Source organism: Micromys minutus (genome assembly GCF_963924665.1).
Source record: "Micromys minutus genome assembly, chromosome: 1".
Taxonomy (NCBI): domain Eukaryota; kingdom Metazoa; phylum Chordata; class Mammalia; order Rodentia; family Muridae; genus Micromys; species Micromys minutus.
In genome coordinates, this window is record NC_137969.1 from 158,311,533 (window position 1) to 158,333,476 (window position 21,944).

General features: G+C 40.7%; 1 protein-coding gene across 5 annotated transcripts in view; it reads right to left on the reverse strand.

Moving 5' to 3' along the window:
* NCOA1 (nuclear receptor coactivator 1) overlaps positions 1 to 21,637 on the reverse strand; it is a 222,221-nt gene extending 200,584 nt beyond the window's left edge. For 4 of the 5 annotated variants that reach the window (XM_080914202.1, XM_080914200.1, XM_080914203.1 and 1 more), the window contains exon 1: positions 21,347 to 21,637. The gene's annotated coding sequence lies outside the window, so the exon portion shown is untranslated. Of the gene's footprint in view, positions 1 to 20,767; positions 20,899 to 21,346 lie in introns of those variants that run through there. The other variant, XM_080914201.1, reaches the window with a different exon arrangement.
* Positions 21,638 to 21,944: the final 307 nt, after the last annotated feature.

Here is a 21,944-nt window from a genome sequence, read left to right on the forward strand (position 1 = left end):
CCACATTCTATGACAAGAACAAAGGTTGGTATGCGCTTGGTAAAGAAATTCCTCTTAAGAATAAGAAAATACTCATTAGCAGAGAGTTGGAAGAGAAACTAATGAGGCAGCAGAGTCATAAAGCAATTACAATACTGCTAAGAAAAGTGAAACACAAAGTGCTGTTGAAATAAGTATTTGGAAGATACTGGGTTTTATCTTTTTCCTCTAGTTTTTCAAGACAGTTTCCCTGTATGCTCCTGACTATCCAGGCTGACCTCAAACTCAAGAGATCCTACTGCCTTTGCCTCCCAAATGCTGAGAGTAAAGGCCTGAGCCACCCCCACCCACCATAGGTTTATCTTACTGCAAGAATAACAGATCTGTGTCATATTGCATAGCAAAATTAACTTGATCTAGTACAAAGACATGAATGTAAACACTGAATCTAGATTAGGCAATGGTTTCTTAGATAGGACATGAAATGCATGGGAAGAAAAGAATCAATCAAATTTTATCAAAACTTAAATATTTTGAACTTTAAGGAATACCACTAAGAAAGTTTTAAAAACATACACAGAAGAGGCTATAGTGGGAAATTGTGTATCTGATATGGGACTTGCAACCCGAATACATGAAGAAATTGTATAATTCAATAATAAAAAGATAACCCAGCTTTTAAAAATGGGAGAAAAATATGAACTGATATTTCCCCTATGGAAGATGTGTGAGTGGTCAGGATGGATCTGAGAAGCCTCTTGGCCTCAATACAGAAGTCAAAATCAGATTTATACTGATGTGTCTGTCTATCACCAAAAAGGATGGCTAGTGGTTGGTATAAAATGCTTTAGCCACTTTGTAGAAGTCTTTCAGAGTTCTCAAAAATGTTAAACATAGTGTTACCAATGATCTGTAATTGCAGTTCTCATATACTCAAAACAAAGAAATCACATGCCCATGTAAATGAATATCACAGCAGCAATATTCATAATCAGATGATCATGTAGTGTTTTACTGAGCACATTACACCGGCCCCAACGTAGGCCCAGTAGGAAACCAAAAATCAAGACAAAGCCTAGCATCAACCTCCATTTTGTGTGTCACTTTCCTTATTTTGGCTGAAAACTCAAAGATCAGTCATTGTCTTAACCTTTCCTCTTGGGCCATCCTAAGATTCCAGAACTGAGAGTATATCCCTTCACACACTCATATTCTCTCTGTCTGTCTCTGTCTCTGTCTCTGTCTGTCTCTCTCTCTCTCTCTTCTCTCTCTCTCTCTCTCTCTCTCTCTCTCTCTCTCTCTCTCTCTCTCTCTCTCTCTCTCTCTCTCTCTCACTGGTGGGGAGTGAATACTGATAGGTTATCCACAAAGGCAACAAAGGCAATGCTACTCCATGGGTTAAAAATTATCTTGTAAGAACCAGACTAATCCTTACAAGCAAAGACAGCAATAGAATGTCTATGGATCTCATTAAGGAACCGGAACTGAGACCATCATCAGCCAGATTACACTCTGGCTAGAACTACTTTGTTACAATCTGCTCTTGGAGTTATTATGCTCCTTTATCTGTTCCTCTTCCCAATGTGGCCACACAAAATAAGTTTTTCTGTGTTTTTCACAATTACTTAGTTTTTTAAAATTAGCATAGTGGGGCCAGGTGGACAAGCCTAGCCTGCTTTGGCTATGAAAGTTTTACCCTAAAAGGTCAGTTACAGTAATAGTCAAAAGGAAAGAGCTGGAGAGGTGGCTCAGTAGTTAAGAGCACTGACTGTTCTTCTAGAGGACCCAGGTCTGATTCCCAACACTCACATGGTGCCTTACAACATCTGTAACACTAATTCCTGGGGATTCCACACCCTCTTCTGGCCTCGGTGGGCACCAGCCATATACATGGCACACAGACATACAAGCAGATAAAACACGTTTACACATAACATAAATAAAATTTTAAAATATTTTAAATGAAATGTAATAGGATATTTGATCACAATGAAATTCTAACTATTTCATCACAGTAAATAACATAAGGCTATATGACTTACAGAGTAATGAAAGAACCACAAGAAACAATGAGCTAAAAACAAAGATCACAGTTATGCCTTGGAACAATGCAGTAAACCTATTAGCAAAGGTCAGCAAAACAAACAAACAAAGCACATAGCCCATCGCTCTGCACACCTCTGCCACTGAGCCTGGCCACAGTCTCAGATCTGCTCACAGCAGTGTTCCAGGTACTCACCACCAATCCAGTGCAAGGGATAACACAGAGTTCTTTCCTTTTGTCTTAATCTTTTATATATGCAGATATTAATGGTCTATATTTTTAAGAGCTTTATTAATTACAAAGTAGTTCAAACATATAAAATGTATTTAAAATAATGTTAACATCTAATATACCTACTTATTCAGCTAAGGAGGTAAAATATTATAAATTCATTTATGAATCTATTTCTAAAAACTACTTGTCCTTTTAGAAAAGGAGATAAAGTGTTACGCTACTCGTACTCTCTTAAGCATATCTTTCCTGGGCCTATGCAACCAGCTCCTGGAGTAACTGGCATCAAAGTTCACAAGGGAGTTTTAGGCAACCTAGTGATGTTTAACACCTATAAAATCTCTGCCATTCTCTGTTTTGGGGGGGGGGGCAAGCTCTCCCACATTTCAACAGTAACAGTTAAAGTTAAGGGTAAAGAGGTTAGAAAGTAACTAGAGGTTTCCTTCCATCCAAAAGTTTCACTCTTAGAAACAAGGGCTTCTATCATCTTTCTTGACTTGTGTGCTGTCATTTCAGTTACATCTCATTTCAACATTGACTCCATTTTTCAAGGCATTTTTACAAATAACATATCATTAATTCTGCAAGGCCAATATACATGTACCCATTTATAGACATGAAAGAACAAGGTGCTTACCCATCACATGATTGGTGTGGAGCAGAGCTGGAGGCCTTTGAATCCAACTTCTTAGTGGCATGGCCTCAGACGTTTCACTTAACCTTTCTGAAGTGCAAAATAAAGATGATGATGTCTGGCTTGTAGAGTAGTTATAAAAATAAGATTACAAGATAGACATAAATTACTTTGCACAGAACCTGGTATAAAATAAGCAGTAATGAGTATTGGCTGCTGCTGCCTTGTTCTTGTTAATTATGCAAAGACAAAGAGCTCTGAGCAGGAAGCCAAGGCCAAAACTAGATAGTCTTCGATTCCTGACAGTATTTCTTTCCCCAAAGAGTCTGCAGCATTTCTGTCCTACAACATATAATGACACCACACATTGCCTCCCCCTTTTCAGATAAACACCACCCTGATCATTCTGATGTTCTAGGGATCAGGAGCCCATAGCAACTGCAATACTGCCAACACCAAAAAGGAATAGCTAGACATTACTTATGTCTTGTATTCCCCCTCCCCAGACACACACAGTTAAACCTTAGCCATGCTTTACATCAAAACATCAACTTACCAGCTACTCAGGGGGCACGGCAGCATGGTAAACTAAATCCAAATCTAGACTGCAGAAAATTCTATAGGGCAAACCACCCAGGTTCTTCAAAAGATAAAATTACAAAGGGAGCGTGGAAGAAGGGGGAAGGGAGGGGGAGGGGAAAAGGGACAAGGACTTAATTTTTTTTTAAGTTTCTCACAAAAAGAGGCCGTAGTGCAATCTCACGTACATCATCCTGAGGGAGCAGATGCACTAGTAGCATAATCTGAAGCTTTACCTTTGGGGCGTTTCTTTGTAAATCAATAAACTGACATGCTTTTGAAAAAGAATGGGAGTAGCAACATGTAGTCTCCACACTGCCTATGCTGCGATGGAATAAAACTCTTATTGTACAGAGTATTTCCAAAAACTTCAGATTCATGAGTTTTTAAAATGAGCTCCACTCTCAAATCTGTAAGAGATGGCAGAAGCAAAGATCAAAGGATAAAAAGTAAAATACAAGAGAAGACACAAAAAGAACACATATGTAACTGTGGCTTGAGAGAGACTCCACGCCTTCAACGAAATTAGCTCTAACAGGGACTGATCTAGAAGTAGCCTGCCTACTGTGGTGGGAAATGGAAATTTTAGCATGTACTTATCAAGGAGCAGTCATTAATGAAAATTAATGTGACATTTCAATATGAGCATGCATCAGAATACAAATCACTCATTTTCGTCGTCCAACCCCCAATATTTGAGACAGCTCAAGGTGGGGAGAGGGTGCATTACAGTTTCTGATGGTTTCAAAATGAAATATCTGCCACAGCCTCCTGCGTGAATGATTGCTCTTCAGTGGGTGCTACTGCTTCAGGGGGCTGTGGAAACTTTGGGGGTGGACGTGGATGGGGGATTAGGCCACTGTGGTGTGACTTTGAAACTTACACTGGGTCCCTAGTCCTTTTTATCTCTCTGCAGCCTGTCTGCCAAGAGATACGTAACTCTCCTCTGTCACACACACCCACTGCCACAAGAGCCAAACACCCATGGACAGAACCTGGGAAATCACAAGCCAAAATAATCTCTGTCCATTTAAATGGCTTCTGCCAAGCATTTGGTTACATCTACACAAAAGTAACTAATGAACAAAAAGAAAAATTAAATTGGGCAAAGAGGAAGAAATGAAGACTATTAAGATTAAGTCAACAGTAAATTTACCACTTAAGTCATATGTCAAGTTCCCACACCACTGTAGGGGAAAGGCCATCCATGAGGCTCTGAGCTCCCTTCTAAAGAGAGAGATCCCATCAGTCTCAGGAGTGGTGATGAGTATGGAGTATAAACAAGCTGGTCAGAGAAAAAAACAGCTTGTCCTGGCAGCGTGGTCAGGGACATTTCCTACAAGTGTTCTAATGTCAACAATGCTGAGAAACAAAATAAGAAAATAATCATAGCGCATCTTCACTGACCCTCCCCAACCTCCAGGCAGGATTGCTAAGCCTTTCCCTGTAAAAACTTGGGAAATGCTCTCAGCATGTGTGGAAGTAGCTACAATTACCATTATTACCATTTTATAAATGAAAAGCTAAAGCCCCAACAAGTGAAGCTATGTGGTCCAGGAGTCAGCAGAGCAGTTAAGCTCAGGACTCCAGCTACAGTGCCCAATGTCTAATCTTTTCACAACGCATCCTCACCAGTAAGGTGAGGGCATAGCATCTGCCTTCAGCTGAAAGTACTTGTCTATCAAATATCAGCTCACTGTGCTGAGTATCAGCCCTCCAGATCAGCTGTTAGTAGTTCCTGGAGAAGCAGTAGTAACAAAAGTAGCAAGGGCACCATGATAATGGAGCCTCCCTGAGAACACCACAGTAAGAAGTGTAGTAAATTTCCCAATGTTGTCTGTGTTAATGGCTCTCAATAAAGGTTGATTGCATTATACTGAAGAAAGGATCTGTAGGACCAATTTTAGCTCACTCTAAAAACAATGTAGTCAACAAAGCTTGTTCTCAGATATTCTGATTTGATCCAGGTAGAAACTGATTGGCTTTAAAGCAATTAAAATGTATTGAGTACGTTTTCTGTAATTCTCCAGAAATAATAACTCTGATTACAAGGTATATTTTAAATAATTAAGCAATAGTGCCAAAAGCAGATATGTACTTGCTTGAGTAAAGCTAAATGAGAACATATGCATATAAACAGATATTTCCTAGTCAATCAAGCACAGAATACTTTCTCATAAAAATTAAAGGATCAGTAACATATCAAAGTAGGAAGCCAACCTACCTTTTCATGGCAGTTAGCCAAATAAGTAAAGGGCCACAACTGAAAATAGTTCTGAGGAGTTACCAATTAACTAGCATACAGTTCATTCCTAGCATTCAACAACACAATGTAGTCATAACTGTGTGTGTGTGTGTGTGTGTGCGCGCGCGCAAGTGCTGCCAGGAATTGAACACAGGACCTTGTACATGCTAGACAAGTACTCTACCATTAAGCTATATCCTTAAGCCTCAGTTTTGATTTGATACAGATTCTCAGTAGTTATGTAAACTGGCCTTGAACTCACTGTATAGCTTAGATAGTCTCCTACTGGGAATCCCCCTGCTTCTGTCTCCTAAATCCTGGAACTACAATATGTATCACCATGCTTGGATAGAATGATCATAAAAATTTGACACAGAAAATTTCCAAAGGCTTTCTAAAACCTCAGTTCAGTTGTAAAATTAACTAAGTTAAGCAGCTATAGACTACTTAACCGGCTTCCACAGATAGTTATTAAATATGTCAACCAAATATCTAGAAATATATGTAAAAATACATAGGAGTTTTGAAGTCGATTTTATATATTTCTGAAAGAAATACTCAGCAAGCTTCCAAAGCCTTCCTTAGTTGGTGTGAACACAACTACAGCATTAATATATTAAGCCCATAAAAGAAGCAATTAATTTAAGAGGGGACAGCAGCCCAAAGGAGAGTGAACAAACCTGAATAGTAAAACTTTAGTATGGGAAATCCTAAGTACAATATATATTTAATAAGATAATCAACTTTACCAATAGTCAAGACGCTACAAACAACAAAATTATCATTTTTCAGCCAACAGATATGTGTAACTAGAAAAGACGGATAATACCCAGAGTTGATGAAGACTGGGAAAGCAATGCAACTGTCGTTATGCATTGCTAGAGGAAATGGAAATTAATGTGGCCTTTGAAGTGACAATTTGAATGAACATCAGGTTTCATATGTGCATATTCAATAATCTCATGGGCATGTTCTCATACGTGTGAAACAGATACAAGATACTTACTGAAACATATTTTGCAACAAAAAAAAAATCGTTTGACTTGAGCTAACAACATGGCTCAGCTGGTAAAGGTGATTGCTGCCAAGCCTGGGGACTTAAGATCCCACATGGAGATTGACAAGAGAACCAACTCCTACAAGTTGTCTCTAACTTCCATAAGTATGCCAGCACACATGTGTGCCCATACACATATACACAAATGCACATAAATTAAATACATAGTTCTTAATTGCAGGTATCTAAAAAAACTTTATCAAAAAGGCATTGGTTAAATAAACAACATAATATAAATTCAATTGTAAGGCTAGTTACCCATTGAAAAGATAAAAGGACTCCTATAGGTTCTAGCATACACAAATATCCATGAGTGTAAGGGGAAAAAAGCCAATAACAATATGTAAGGTATTTTCCTTGTGTCTCATTGAATGTGTATGTGAGCAACAGATGTACTGACAGGGATCCAGAGCAGTCAAGAATCTTTCAAATTCCAAAAGCCAGAAACCCAATTCACACTAGCATTAGAAAATAAAGCAACTGATTAGGTCATTTAACTGAGACATAATGGATAGGTCTTATTTAAGGTTCAACAATGTCCAAAGACTCCAAATATTCTCTGTGCTCATGCACACGAGAGTATATAAAAGAGTGGCTATGTGTGAGTCTCTGGTTCAGGCAGTCTGTATGCTGGCCTCTTTTAGTGTATGGATCTGGAATGTTCCCCCAAAGACTCATTCGTTAAAGGCTTGGCACCTCCAGATACTGGTGCTACTGAGAGACGGTAGAAACTCTAGGCAGAGCCTAGTTGAAAGATGTGGGGTACTAGGAGGGCTGCCTTTGTCCTAGGACCAGTCCTCTTGTTCTGCTGTCTGGGTGCCATTTTGCTCTACCATATGATCCCTGCCATGACCTTCTCCCTCACAGTATCCCAGAAAGAACAGACAAGAGACTGGGGCTTAACACCTTGAGCCGAACTAAAATTTCCTGCTTTGAGATGATATTCTCCCATGCTTTGTTAAAGGGATGGAAAACGAATGGCCTCCTTCTTTCCCACAGTAGATCACTGACCTCATGGTACTACTCTCTTCATCCAGTCCAGCAGTTCCAATGGGATGAGGCTGGCCCCTCACCCTACTTGGTTTTGAATCTCAGGTAAATACACTAAAACTGCTTTGCTTTGGTCACATGACTATCCATTTTGTCCAATCACTATATCCAAGGGAATGGGGCATTATTTAAAGACCATGCTACCACCTAAAATAAAAAATAGCACGTACTACTAGATAGTCTAAATTAACATATGCCATGTAATTTTCTGAAATTTCACCTTTTAACTCTATTTACTTTCATTTATTTGAATTTATTATTAGAATGTAGCCAAGTATCATATATATTGTTTATTTTGTAAGAGAAAGAAAATATTGCAATGTGGTATAAAAATAAATAAAGTTCGAGTTCTAGAAAGTACAGGATTGATAGCTTTAGATACAAACTGTTTAAAAAATATAAAGTTTCAACACCCATGAAGATCTACACATCTGTAGTGGTTTGAATGAGGACGCCATATACTCATGTTCGATTGTTTGAATGCTTGTTCTCAGTTGGTAGAACTGTTTGATAAGGATTAGGAGGTGTAGTCTTTTTTGAGGAAGGCTTTGAGGTTTCAAAAGCCCATGCTATTATAGTTAGCTTTCTCTCTACCTCCAATTTTGGAATTAAATTTTTAATTTAATGTAAGTTTTTAGCTACTACCCACCCTGAGTCCCTGACTCTATACACTATCCCCACTTCCCACTCCTACAACCACACCCTCCCATTTCCTCTGCCATGATGTCATGGACTAACCCTCTAGAACTGTGAGCCCACCACCCCAAAATGTTCTCTTTTATAAGTTGTCTTGGTCATAGTGTGTCTTCAAACAGTAAATAAGGCAGTGACCTAGCTATGCACAACTGATCAGAATTTTAACAATGCCTCAATGGCCCTTATTAAGCATGCATTAGAAAGGAAAACAAAAAAAGGACCACAGTTTTGGTAAGAGATAAGTGAAGACCTCCAGAGATATTACAGATACATTTCCAGACATCAAAAAATCCCAAAGCCCTGCACTCCTTCTTTCTCAGCCTATAATCTTATTAACCAAATACTAGAAGGAAGAAATTCTAAAGAGCATATACCAAAGCAAATACCCACTCTCTATGAGTTTCAAATATCTACTCCACAATAGCAGACTAAGGCTTATGGTTTTAGTAGAGACAAGAGTAAAATTTTTCCTTTCATTGGCCTAGAAGTTAAAATTCAGCACTTACAAGCGCTCTCTCTCTCTCTCTCTCTCTCTCTCTCTCTCTCTCTCTCTCTCTCTCTCTCTCACTCTCTCTCTCTCTCTCTTTTACAAATAAATTTAACAATAAAAAAAATGTGTACAGGAGCTGGAGAAAGAACTCAGAGGATAACAGTACTGGCTGCTCCTTCAGAGCATCCAGATTCCATTCCAAGCACCACATTATGGTTCACAGTCATCTATAACTCCAGTTTTGGAGATCCAATGCCTCTGCAGGTACCAGCCAAACACACAGTGCCCCCTACACACACATTCTTTAAGTTCATTTACAAACAGCACTGTGAGTTAAACAGTATCATTTGCTAATTTTTACTGAGCCTAAGACATCACAGAGGACAAAATACAAAACATAAACCCTTTTGCTCATTTTATGCCACACTGTGGGTAACAAGACATGCAAAACAAATCACACAGAAAAAAATATATAAGTATACATATACACATATATATTATTAATTGAATAAGAAAAGCAAAGTGAGTTCACAGAAGGAACATGCTACCTTTAGTTTTAAATTGACAAGGACTGAGAAATCTGAGTGAAATTTTAAAGAATAGGTATAGTTCTAGAATAAGGGAAAATATTCCACAGAAGGAAATAAGATATTTAGGGGACAATAAGCCAACAATCTCATTTCAGATACTCTACTGCAGAACACTAATAAATAAAAATAAAGCCAGAGAACAGATTGATGCCCGACACTGGAAAGGCTTAAGTGACAGGCTATGGAACAACTTCATTTCAATAGTAATGAGGACCTTGCAAGGCTTGTAATAATACAGCACAGTAAGGTTAGCATGGTGGGGCTAGGGAGTGGCTCTGTAGGTAAAAGCACAAGCATGTGTAGCAGAATCCTCAGCCCGGGTAAACACCAGGTGTATGGAGGCCTGTGGAAGAAAGCTAGGCTGGCCAAGAGCTCTGACAGTCCTCAATTTTATAAGGTGTTGGAGGTTGATCAAGGAAAACACCAGACACCAACTCCTAGCTCTGGCCTCTAAATGCACACCCTGTACTCACACATACACATGTGCAGATGTGTGTGAACATACACATACACACTCACACACAGGAACATCAAAATATCAGGATGATCATTTTACAGTCAAAGTTAGCAAAAACTAAAAGAGGTGCTGGCAAGATGTCTCAGCAAGAGTATTTGTTGCCAAGTCTAATCACCTGGGTTCCGTTCCTGGGACCCACATGATGGAAAGAGAAAACCAACTCCTGGAAGTAGTCCTCTGGCCACCACATGGATACACAGGCACACACGTGCATATGACACACATAAAGAAATAGTTTTCTTTAATTGTTATTTTTATTTTATGTGTGTGTTTTGCCTGCATGCAAGTGTACTACTGTGCGTGTGCTTGATGCTTGGTGGAAGCCAGGAGGGGGCACTGGATCTCCAGAAACAGGAGCTATAAACAGTTGTGAGTTGCCACGGAGGTGCTGGGAACCAAACTTGAGCCCTCTGAAAGAGCAGCCAGTGCTCTAAAATGCTGAGCCATCTCTCCAGCCCTAAATAAATAGTTTGAAAATAAAATAAAAAAAAAACCAAAAGCAATTCAATGGATTATAGGAACACTTTTTAATACTCCATTTGTAAGTAGACCTAAATTAAAATTATAGTGGGAAAGAAGGGACAAAGTAATGGGCCCATACACTCAGTAAGCTTGTAGTATGTCAAATCAGAGTCTAAAAACTCTAGTATGGCTGAGATGCAGGGGGTTAATGGGTATTTAAACATGCAACTCTGAATCCCAACCTATTCAGCAGAACTTCCTACACACACACACACACACACACACAGACACACACACACACACACACACACACACACCTATATCCTCATTCATTCTTTTGTGAAATTGGGAAGAAGGGCTTGAAGGAGAAATTATACATAAAAGAAACCAAATAATGTAGAGCCAGGCAGTTGTGCAACAAACAGAGCTCGAACACCTGTAAAGGCCAAAGGCATTTGCAATCGCATCTATTGCAAAATGGAAAAACTGCAAAACCAGTCATACTGCAGGCTTGAATAATGACATCAGATACATCCATTAAACTTGGCAAGAGGGTGAAACTGGATGAATAGTGTTATTGAGGTCCCTGTCCTCAGCAACATGGGGGATGATGAATCCTTTCTGGAATTTCGTGAGATCTGTAAAACCTCTCCCAGAGAAATGATAACCTCACAAAATTTTACATATGAAGTGTTTACAGACTAAAGCCAATCTAAAGGCTATTAGCCCATAAACTCCAAGTTAAGAACCTCTACTATGGAATAGTGGTTAACAATTTTTAACATATATCCCATGGCTTTAAAGTTTTTTTAACAGCAAATCACACATATGTATATTTATTATTTATACACACTGCACACCAAGCTGATAAACTATGTGCTTTATAAAATATGTACAAAATATAAATTTAAGAATCATCAATTACAACAAACTAAACTATTTTAAACAATTATCTTACTTATTGATTCATAAAAGCTATGTGCCCTTTCTATTAACTGCTATTATCAATCCCACTACTTTTTGACAGTACTACAACTTAAACATGGGGGAGGGGTGTTTTTAATCTTGCATTCATACTTTTTTAAATACTACAGCTTGAGGCTCTAGTCCTAAATTCAGTTCGTGTTTATAATAATAACTATTTTGCTTGGTTTTAATGGTTAGCACAGCTGAAAAACATACTTTGCAAAGATGAATAAAACCCTAAAAGAACTCCATTACTGGCTGCACTGAATAAAACATGATATTCAATTGCAATTCCACTCACCATTTATGCAAAGGCTTTTTGCTAAAATTCAGCTACTGCATTTCCATATTTCCTGATGGCAATCAGTTGTTCTTACAAGCTAATCAGATAAAATTACCTTTTTATATTTTCAGCAGATGGGCTCAAAACCACTAAAATGTCTCTTTTACAAGGTTTTTATACAGGTTAGAAAACTTCGTTCATGAAAGCAAGTGTTCGTGTAAAAAAAAGAAAGTTTTTCAAATTAACACTCATCATTACCAGCAATTAAATCCAATAGGATGGAAATGCTTCCAACCACCATTTCCAATATCCTCTCTCGAGCACTGAACTCTATTTTCTTCCAAAAGGTAATTACTTTTTGAGTTACTATTAAGAAAGTGTTGCTATCACAAAGGGGCAGATTCGATGTGCTTATCTACAGGACTGCATACCCCACATAACCATGTATTACAGAAAATGTCAGTAAATCGTAGTTGTCTTTTTGTAGAGGAAGCTGTCATCAAGTTAGACAATGCTCATTTAAGTCTTTTGCATAAAGGTAACTAATTAATCTCTATGAAATACAAGGCTGTATGGTGATCACTGCAGTACTAAGTGGTGTCAGGAGTCGATATCTACCTTGGAAAGTTATACATCTAAGACTCTCTTTATCCAGGCCTCCCTAAAGTGCACAGCATCACAAAGACAAAGTAAAAGAACTTGAATCTTCCAAAAGCTGATGGAGATCTGACTGTAGAAACACTGTTCCACATCAGCACCTCGATCCAAGACCCTTTATTAGTCTTTACAACCAATTTCCCTTGTACAACTACCTTCCAACTGTACTGTGTAACCATACCCAAAATGCTACTGATTTAGCAAACGGCAACACTATTCTTTCAGCTTACACCTGGCAAGGGCATTGATTGGATATACACGGCTGTAACAAGGTCCAGGGCTCTTTTATTTCAAAAGCACATGTATTTGTGTGTATGTCCATGTCACAGCATTGGGTGGAGGTCAGGTGATACTCTGAAGAAGTTGGTTCTCTTCTTCTACCATGGGATTGAGATCAGGTTGTCACATTTGGCAACAAGAACCTTGACTTACTGAGCCATCTCAACTGCCCTAAGTCCTAAGTCTTAATGGCATAGCCTACTTTAAATCCTTTCTAGAACACAGTAGGGTATAAATAAATCATGAAGAATATTGAGAGTTGGGGGTTTCCAACTGGTATGATCAATCTCTCTTATACAGTCAGGCGCTTGTAGACAAGGATAAGACATTTTTGCAATAAAAAACAACTCTACTGCATCAGTTTGGAAATGTCAAATAAAACCAGGCATGGTAGTGCATGCATGCCTTTGATCCTAGCACTGAGGAGAGACAGCTCGAGTGAGTTCAAGCCAGCTTGGTCTACAAAGTAAGTTCCAGAGCAGCCAGTGCTACACAGTGAAACCCTGTCTCAAAACACCAAAAATACATAGACAGACAGACAGATATTCAGTCAACTAAGAGCTAGAGAGATGATGTCATGGTTAAGAGTACTGAGGGCTCTTCCAGAGGGACTCTGGTTCAATTCCCAGCAAGCAAATGGCAAGTAGTAACTATCTGTAACTCCTGTTGCACACCATCTTCTGGACTCTAAGTGTATCAAGCATATATGTGGTACATAGGTACACATTGATGTATGTGCAGGCAAAATACCTATACACACAAAAAATAGAATAATAATTTTAAAAATTTTGATATAAAAATATCAAATGATAGTGTGCTGTCTAAAAGAATAGTTACTTTTTTAAAAAAAGTATAAAGCAGTTAAAAGCTTCATTCCAAAAACCACATGATCTGTTTTTAAATATACATAAAAATGAGTGAAAAACCCTTACATATAGAATAATTTCAAAAATTATGAAAATATAAAATTTGGATATAAAAACCTGCCAAGAAAAGATCCATATGAATTTGGAAAACTGACATTTCTCATTCTCATCCAGATCTACATACTTACTGCATACTGTTCCCACTATCTCTGCCATTAAAAGTCCTTCAGCATCACATGACTTCAATTTGAAGTCTGCTTTCTGCTCTCACTTAGTCTGATGCTCTCCTGTCTCCACACCGTCCCCCTCATCACATGCTAAGAAACCCAAGCTTCCCTGCCCTTGCTTCTTGTCCATTTTCTCTTTCTGAGAGCACTGCTCTCTTCATCTCACCCTTACAGAAAGCATTCCAGGTTTTAGTGCATGTTCACCACCAAGCCCACCATGTAGCCTGCCTTGATCTTTCATTAGATGAGATGACTACTCTCTTCCCTGGATCCTCAAGAACACTGCTGTCCCAGTATGCCTCTCACAGCACTCATCACAGCTAATTAATATTATGGGTATTTGTGTTGTCTTATCACTTCTCCTAAGTCATAATCACCTTAAGAATAGAATTTGTATCTTATCGCTTCACTCCCTTATCTTTTAACTGCACAGCACCTTGAACAAGGTGCTCCTGCAGCTATAGCTTCAGTGGATGTCCATAGCTACTTAGAATCAATTACAGACTTCCTGTACCATTTAAAGTAGGCGTATTCCTGAAATATAACTAGGAATTTGTAGAACAAATAACTTTTCCCTGATTTCCTCTGGTCAAACTTGTCAAATAAAGCTAGTATTATACATTTCAAAAACCAAGGGCATTTTATCCTTCAACTATCTGATCAAATACAATGTGATATATTTAAATATATACATATACAAACAATGAAATCTATGACTGATAATACAAGCATGCAAATATTTCAACCATATAGGCAAATCAAAAATTTAAGATACAATATATTAAAACAGAGTAAGATGACCATCTAAAACACACTGCAAACACAGAGAATGATCAAACAATTTGTTCCAAACAAAAGGAAATACCTTAAGCTTTATTTAAACACTATCAAAACTTAAGAGGCAGAATTTTATTGCTAAGAATCCAAAAACCAGCCATTAAAAGATAAGCTTTCCTGGACAGAAGCACAAAAGAATCAACATTACTAAAGTACAAAGGTGAGGCCAGAGAGCACAAGAATCTTAAAGGGACACTTTCACTAAGTAACTGGTGTGTATACATGGTACCTAGGTTACCAGAAATAAAGTTGCAGGAGTCTTACAGCATCTGTATGGAACCCAAAGAAAGTCCAGGAAAGAGGGTTCTAATGTGGCCAAGTGTGGCAAACACTCTTGGATAGATGACAGTTTAAAGGTATGAATGAGACTTCCAATCACCCATCCTAGGCTCCAATGTCATCCTAATACTACCTACAAGCCGTGTGATCTTACACTGGCCACTTAACTTCCCTGAACCTTATTTCCTCGTTTATAAAATGTGGTTTGTAGAGTTAGCATAATACCTGGCTCAGAGACAACACTCAATAAATATTTGCTGATTCTGAATAAGCGCAATACAAGAAAAGCAGGTATTCCTCTCCAAATACTTTTTGAAATTTTTGAGGGGAAATAGTCTTAATTACTTCCTTGTTAAAATAAAGAAGTCTCTCAGTATTTGAGAGACTGATTCCAGAAACCCATGGAAATATAAAAATATATGGGTGTTCAAGTGCCTTACATAAAATGACATAGTCTCTATTCTTAACCTTGTACACTTTAAAGTACTACTAGATTACTTACAAACCCTAATACAATACCAAGGCTTTTAAATTTTATCATACTGTATTATTTAGGGAATGATGACCCAAAAAACTGCACATATTCAGTACAGAAACAATTTTTAAAATTGTTTTTAAACGTTTTTAAATTGTTTGAAATGTTTTAAAATTGTTTTCAAATGTTTCCTTTATTCATCCGGGCCAATAGTGGGGAGTGAACGTAAGGTCTCCAGTAAGCTAGGTGAGCACTTGCCACTAAGCTGCATCACTATCCTTTTGGGTATTCTCTATAAATGGCTGGCTGATCAACGGATAACCTTGGGCTGACTCTATTCCTTCCTTCCTCAGCTCTGAGATTACTTCAAAGTTCACTGGAATTACTAAAATTTTAAATGTTGGTAGCCAAACCCTTTGGTCAGGACCTAGTTATCTTCTCTATAATGTTAAGGAAATTATTCTAACTAACCCTTAAAACCCTTCTACTCTGAATGCTGTGGTTCTGCAATCTCAAGGGTTTTCCAGTCCAATTGGTGAGGGAGTGAAGGAGGCAGGGAAAGAAAGGAGAGGGACGATACAGAAAAGTGAGGGATACTTAGGGAGTGGAGATCAGCTGTGACAGACCAGCTCTGACACCGTTTTTGAAGATTGAGAACATTAAAAAAAAGAAGAAGAAAGAAAGAAAAGAAAGGAAACACAATTTAAGTAAAGAAAATGAAATCTGTAAGATGAGAAGCAACATTCCTATAGGTGACTATTTTTTAAGACAGGATCTTACTCTGTCCCTCAGACTGGACTCTGGGAGATTATAATGCTTTCTTTACTTATGGAGAACTCTGCAAGTTATAAAGCATTTCTGATGGTATGTACAGAAAATTTTCTGGAATGGAAGTTAAAGACTCCACTTAAATATTTTAGGGTTTGATAAATTTGTAGTGTCTTCATCAAAAACATCGAATGACATTTAGAAAGGTTTTTTTTTTCAGTAGCTATGTGTAGAATAAATTAGAAAGACAAATGCATGAAAGCAAATAGCTCTAAACATACAAATTATAATTTTAGCACAAAAAGTGAAATCTGACCAGTAGCTCACTTGATGGCAAAGAAAAACTCAGACCCTCACAGTGACTCCCATTGCTCCACAATGACCAGGAACCAGATTATTCAATCAGAAAAGAAAAAAGAATATACAAAGCTTATGAAGAGAGGAGTAAGAGCACCGGTGATGAGCTGGGAGTGGAATGTCCACTTGTGAATGAGTATTGAGTTTACCAAATGCCAGATCACAGTTAAACACTTAGCTTCATTTTTAAAAGTGCAATGATATGAAAGTGAGTACACTGTCCCAATTTTAAACATGAAAACCTAAGGTTTAAATACCTAAGGTTACATGAACTAGGAATCTGGACACTACACCCTCTCTGACTAAAGACAAAGTTCCATTTCTAAAACAATCTTTAAAGTTACCTCAAAATTACAAACTAATGGGTAAAAAGCTACAAACAAAAAGGATTAAAACACAGGACCTAGGTCAGTGGCATGATCTGGAAGGCAAAGATGCTTGCTGAAAAGCCATATGGCCCAAATCCAATCTCTGAAACTCACTCACATGGCAGGAGGAGAGAACTGACTCCCAAAAGTTGTCCTCTGATTTAGACAAGTGTGCCATGACATTAGTGTGACCACACACACACACACACACATACACACACAGTTTTCTTTTTAAGGCATCACCGTGGGAAGATTGAATAATCTGCTGTTATTAGGATTCTGACTCTGCTGGTGGGATTACACCTCTATTCTGGTTTCTATTCTTATCAGTTTGATCTTCGTTCCTAGTGATAAAATACCGGGTAGCTTAATACTATCCTGTGCCCCCCCTCATTTAAATATGTATGATGTGGGGGGTTAAAAGAACAAAAGGTGAGCATGACTAGACTGATTACTTTCACCTCAAAGAAGAGCAGTGTCTATTCTGGCATAAGGTACTTACCGTTAAACGAGATCACTAAGAAAGCCAGTCACTTTGGAGACTCTCTGAAGTACTGTTCTGTGAGCTGAGCACAGTAATATCACCTCTGTAATCCTGGGTACTGGGAGGCTGAGGCAAGAGGATTGAAACTTTGAGATCAGCCTGGGCAACTCAGCACAACTGCCTCAAAAATAAAAGTGAGAAAGAAGTGGGAGCTCAGCTAAACAGTAGATGGCTTGCCTAGCATTCAAAGGGCCCTGGGTTTAACTCTCCTTATCACAAAGTAAATAAAAACACTTGGCTATGGATAGGTTCATGGAGGGAGCCAGGATGCAACCTCTTCAACTTGTACTAATGGAAGACTTACACATTGGTGTCAGTGTTTAATATGACCTCCTACATCAAGGATGTGTCCAGAAAAATATAAAATAATGATTTCTATGCTCTGCATTAACTCAAATACCACACAGTCACAAGCCATTTCCAAAATTACACTAGGTTATAGAAAAAAGTTATATATCCTTAAATTAAGTAACTAAGGATAGTACCCAGCTTCCACCAGGCCATTTTATGACCCAGCACTATATAAAAAAAATAGGCACACAGTCTAACTAAAGTTTAAAATTTTAAATACCCACACAGCGCTTCCTATGGTAAGAAAGAAAGAAAAGAAAAATCAGAGCCCACAAGGCCTATCCTCATTGGCCAGTGACAAAAGAGAAAATGATTAGTTAACATGACAGAGCGATGTCCATAGGGTCTAGTCTATTCCATCCATAGGGTCAGGTCTATACAAATGAGGCATAAAAGTGGAGAAGATTCTGTACAGTTCTGTAACCCAGACCAGATCTAGGGCTCTGTCATCCAACTCCTGAAGCCTGAGTGTTCCTTCCAACCCCACACCCATGTTAGCATTTAGAATTTGCAGGTAATGCAGTAAATCACCCACCACAATGATTTTGGACCTCTGCCAGGAAAGTAAAAGCTAGCCCTCTGAGAATTACTGTGATTATCAATGCCAAGACCATAATGAGCATCCTAGGGACCTCCTCTATTCATAATCTAGAAATTCTACTGAGTCTTGTATACTCAGATTGAACTCCATACTTGCCTAAAATGAAACCTAGGGTGGACCATAGCTTAAGGTCAACCAGCTCTGTAAAACACAATATCCAAACAACTTGGACTCCTTGACACAAAGTACAGCAAACTGAAACAAGAAACAGAGGCACTGTTGCCCTAAGAGAAGACGTATGAAGCCGGTGACAACTGAGCAAGGAGAGCTCAATGTCCTTGAAAAACAATTGGTAGCACCACCTGGTCCAGAGCCTGATTGGAAACAGCTTTTCCTAGGGATGTCCGACATCCTCACGAGCTCTGCCTTTCAGCACCTCTCCGCTACCCTCACTTACTCAACATTAAATCCTGGTGAAGATCGCTCGCTGGATTAACAGGATCAGGAGGACACGCAGAGAACATTCCATCCGGGGGACAACACATTTAAGTTATTTAGACCTGTTTACCACCCTTCACTATAGACTTAGAAGCATGACATTGTGCCAACAGATTTACAGTATACATCAGTCAGCACCATAGCAACCTAATCCTCTGCCCACCAAAACATCAACACATACACGAAATCAGGAATTCAGCAAAAAAATATACTGTGGCCCTAACTCCTGCAGGAGTCAAAGAGATGTCTTTAGTAGTAGGCCATATCTTCCCACCACACACACTGCCTGTCACCCTTACAGCTTCCTGGCATAAGCAAGATCTTGGGATTATACATATTGCTACTTCTGTTTACAGCCCAAACCTCTAGAAATAAAATGCTGGAATTGAGGGAGAAATGAAAACAAATGTTGGCAGAAAGCAGGAGGAAGGAATGCATTGTCTATATAATCCCAGTTAAAGTGAACAATCGTCACTACTTCCACAGACTTTTTATTTTCTTTCAATAAAACCGCTCAGCCAAAATTGTAGATCTAAAAACATCCCCTCAGCTTAAACCACACACACAAAAGCAATTTTATAGACACAACCCTATAAATTTTCTCAGAAATAAGGAAGAGATTAACTGTAAATTATGTAAAATTTAAGCTTTGCATCTATAAACCAAAGTTCAGTATGGATTAAATACATGTAATAGATTAACATAAAATGTCTGCAAAAATCAAACTGACTCTTACAAGCAACGGGCCTCGGATTTTCTCCCCAAGCTCCTGAAGTCTGAATAAGAAATGAAGAAAAAACATGTCAGACTTTAGGTCACAGAACCCACTTGGACCTTTCCACAAAGTACAAGAGATTAAGTAGAAACATTTCCATTTTACCTACTTCATGACAAATTACTCGAGGAATGCCTATTTATGAAACTGAATCAAATCCCATGGCTACCTTTAACCCAAAACTATTTCTAGCTCGAGAGCCAAAGACTCAAGTAAATACGCAAATGCTTTCTTTTCACCTTATTCCCAACATGAAGAAATCCAACCCCCCTCTGCTACATCACAGCTTCTGTGAAGCTAGATGAGGCCCCTTTGGCCGATTTTTTTTTTTTCAAGACTAACCTCCAACCAATTCCAGCTGAGGAAGCAAACCTCAAACAAATTTAACCCTTGAAATCCACCCCTCGGACGCTACCACATAGTCTAGGCTTCACTGCAGGACTGTCTTGCCCAGACACTTAAAAGATTTCTTCGTTAAGTAAAAGCATTATGCCTCACAAATCATCACCATCATTTCTCTTGTCAATCACTGGGTGATGGGACAGCGATTCACCTATGAACTCCTTACTCACCAACATCATACTTTACATTTTAAAACTTACTGTTTAAAAAGAGAAAAGGAGAAGTCACCTTCTCCACAAGGACACCTGCCTCGCCTCTTCAGTGTCTCTATAAGGGCAGCGGAGCCAGAAAGGCTAACAGATACTCCCCCCGCTTAAAGTTTCTCTCCCTACCGAAACTCTTCAGCCACAGTACCTCAGCTTGTCCTTGTCACACACAGGATGTATTGTCAATCCCTCCACCTCCCTCTAACATCGTCACACTACAGGGTGTCTGGCCCATGGGAGTGACTGGGTTTTTTTTATTTTTTTTGTTTTTTAATGCATATACAAATAAAATCAAACGAGCCACCTCAGATGTGTGGTAAGGACCGAGGACGCCGGTGTCCAGTTTCTCTTCCAAGCGCCTATGGAGAGCTCAAGTTCCATCACTGACCAGCCCTACCTACAATCGTCGGGCCAACGTGTGTTGCTTGTCTTTCTAGGTCCTTTCAGCAGAACCTCGCAAGGGGACCAAATCCCAGTCGCAATAGGAAAATCTCCTTTATCCGCCCATTCCTACCTTCGAAGCCCTAGTCCCAACGGGAGAAAGGCAAGTGCAGCCAGGCTAGGCAAACGGGCCGTCGAAAGCTGCACCCACAGAAAGGCATGACTAGGTTGCCCCCATTTCGCTGTCCCGGCGAACAAGATTCAGAGAGGCTGCCGGCTGGCCAAGGTCACCGTGCTTGCTCGTCGGGGCCGAGGGGCGCCCGCGCCTACTTCCGGCTCCCCCTTTCAGCGGCGGCCCCGGGCGCCCGCTCCCCACCCGGCCCGCGGCCGCGCGCCCTCCGCGGATGCTCGCACTCCACTAACTAGGGCAACTGGAGTGCGTCGCAGGGACGGCGCTCTGCAGCGCGCCGCTCGCCCCGAGCAGCCCCCAGCTGGTGCGTGACAGCTGCGACCTCCGCCCCCTGCAGCCGCGCCAGGCCAGCAGGGGAACTCGAGAAAAGTGGCAGCGGGAGATGGGTCCCAGAGCAAGCAGAGCCGGGACGGAGGGCGCCAGCTGCTCCCCGCCCCCTAGGGCCGCCGCGGCCGCGCGGCTCGTGACAGCTGCACCCACCGCGAGGCTCCCGCCGCCACCACCGCCGCCGCCGCCACTCACCTGCCTCCGCCGCCGCCGCCTCTGGGCCGCGCTCCTCTGCGCTGCGCTCGCTCGCGACTGTGGCGCCGCCGCCGCGGACTCAGCGGCTCCTCCGGCCAGGCGCCTGTCCCCGGGGCCCAGGCGACCCGCCGCCGCCGCCGCCGCCTCGGCTCTCCGGCCCCCTCCTCCGGAGCAGGAGTCCCCCCCACTTCAGGGGGATGCAGAACCACCCCGGCGCAAGCTGTGCTTGAGGGAACAGCAGCAAACTGCAGCCGAGGCGCTTGAGGCCGCGCTCCGACCGACGGACGACAGGACAAGGTGAATCGCGTCAGTCTCCCGCTCGCCCGGCCTGAAGAACAGGCATTTCAGCCGCTCTCCGCGGCCGCCATGTTCTCCTCCTCCACGGCCGCCGCCGCCGCCGCCGCCGCCGCCGCCGCCCCCCGCTCGCGGCCCCGCCCCCGTGCCCCGCCCGCAGCGCCCCGCCCTCGAGCCCCGCCCCAGCAACTCGCGGCCCCGCCCTCACCCCGCCCCCTCCCCGGGCGGGCCCAGAGCTCCGCTGCCCTCCGGCTTCGACGGCGCGCCCTGGGCAGCGCGACCCCTCCGGCCCCGTGCGGCGGGA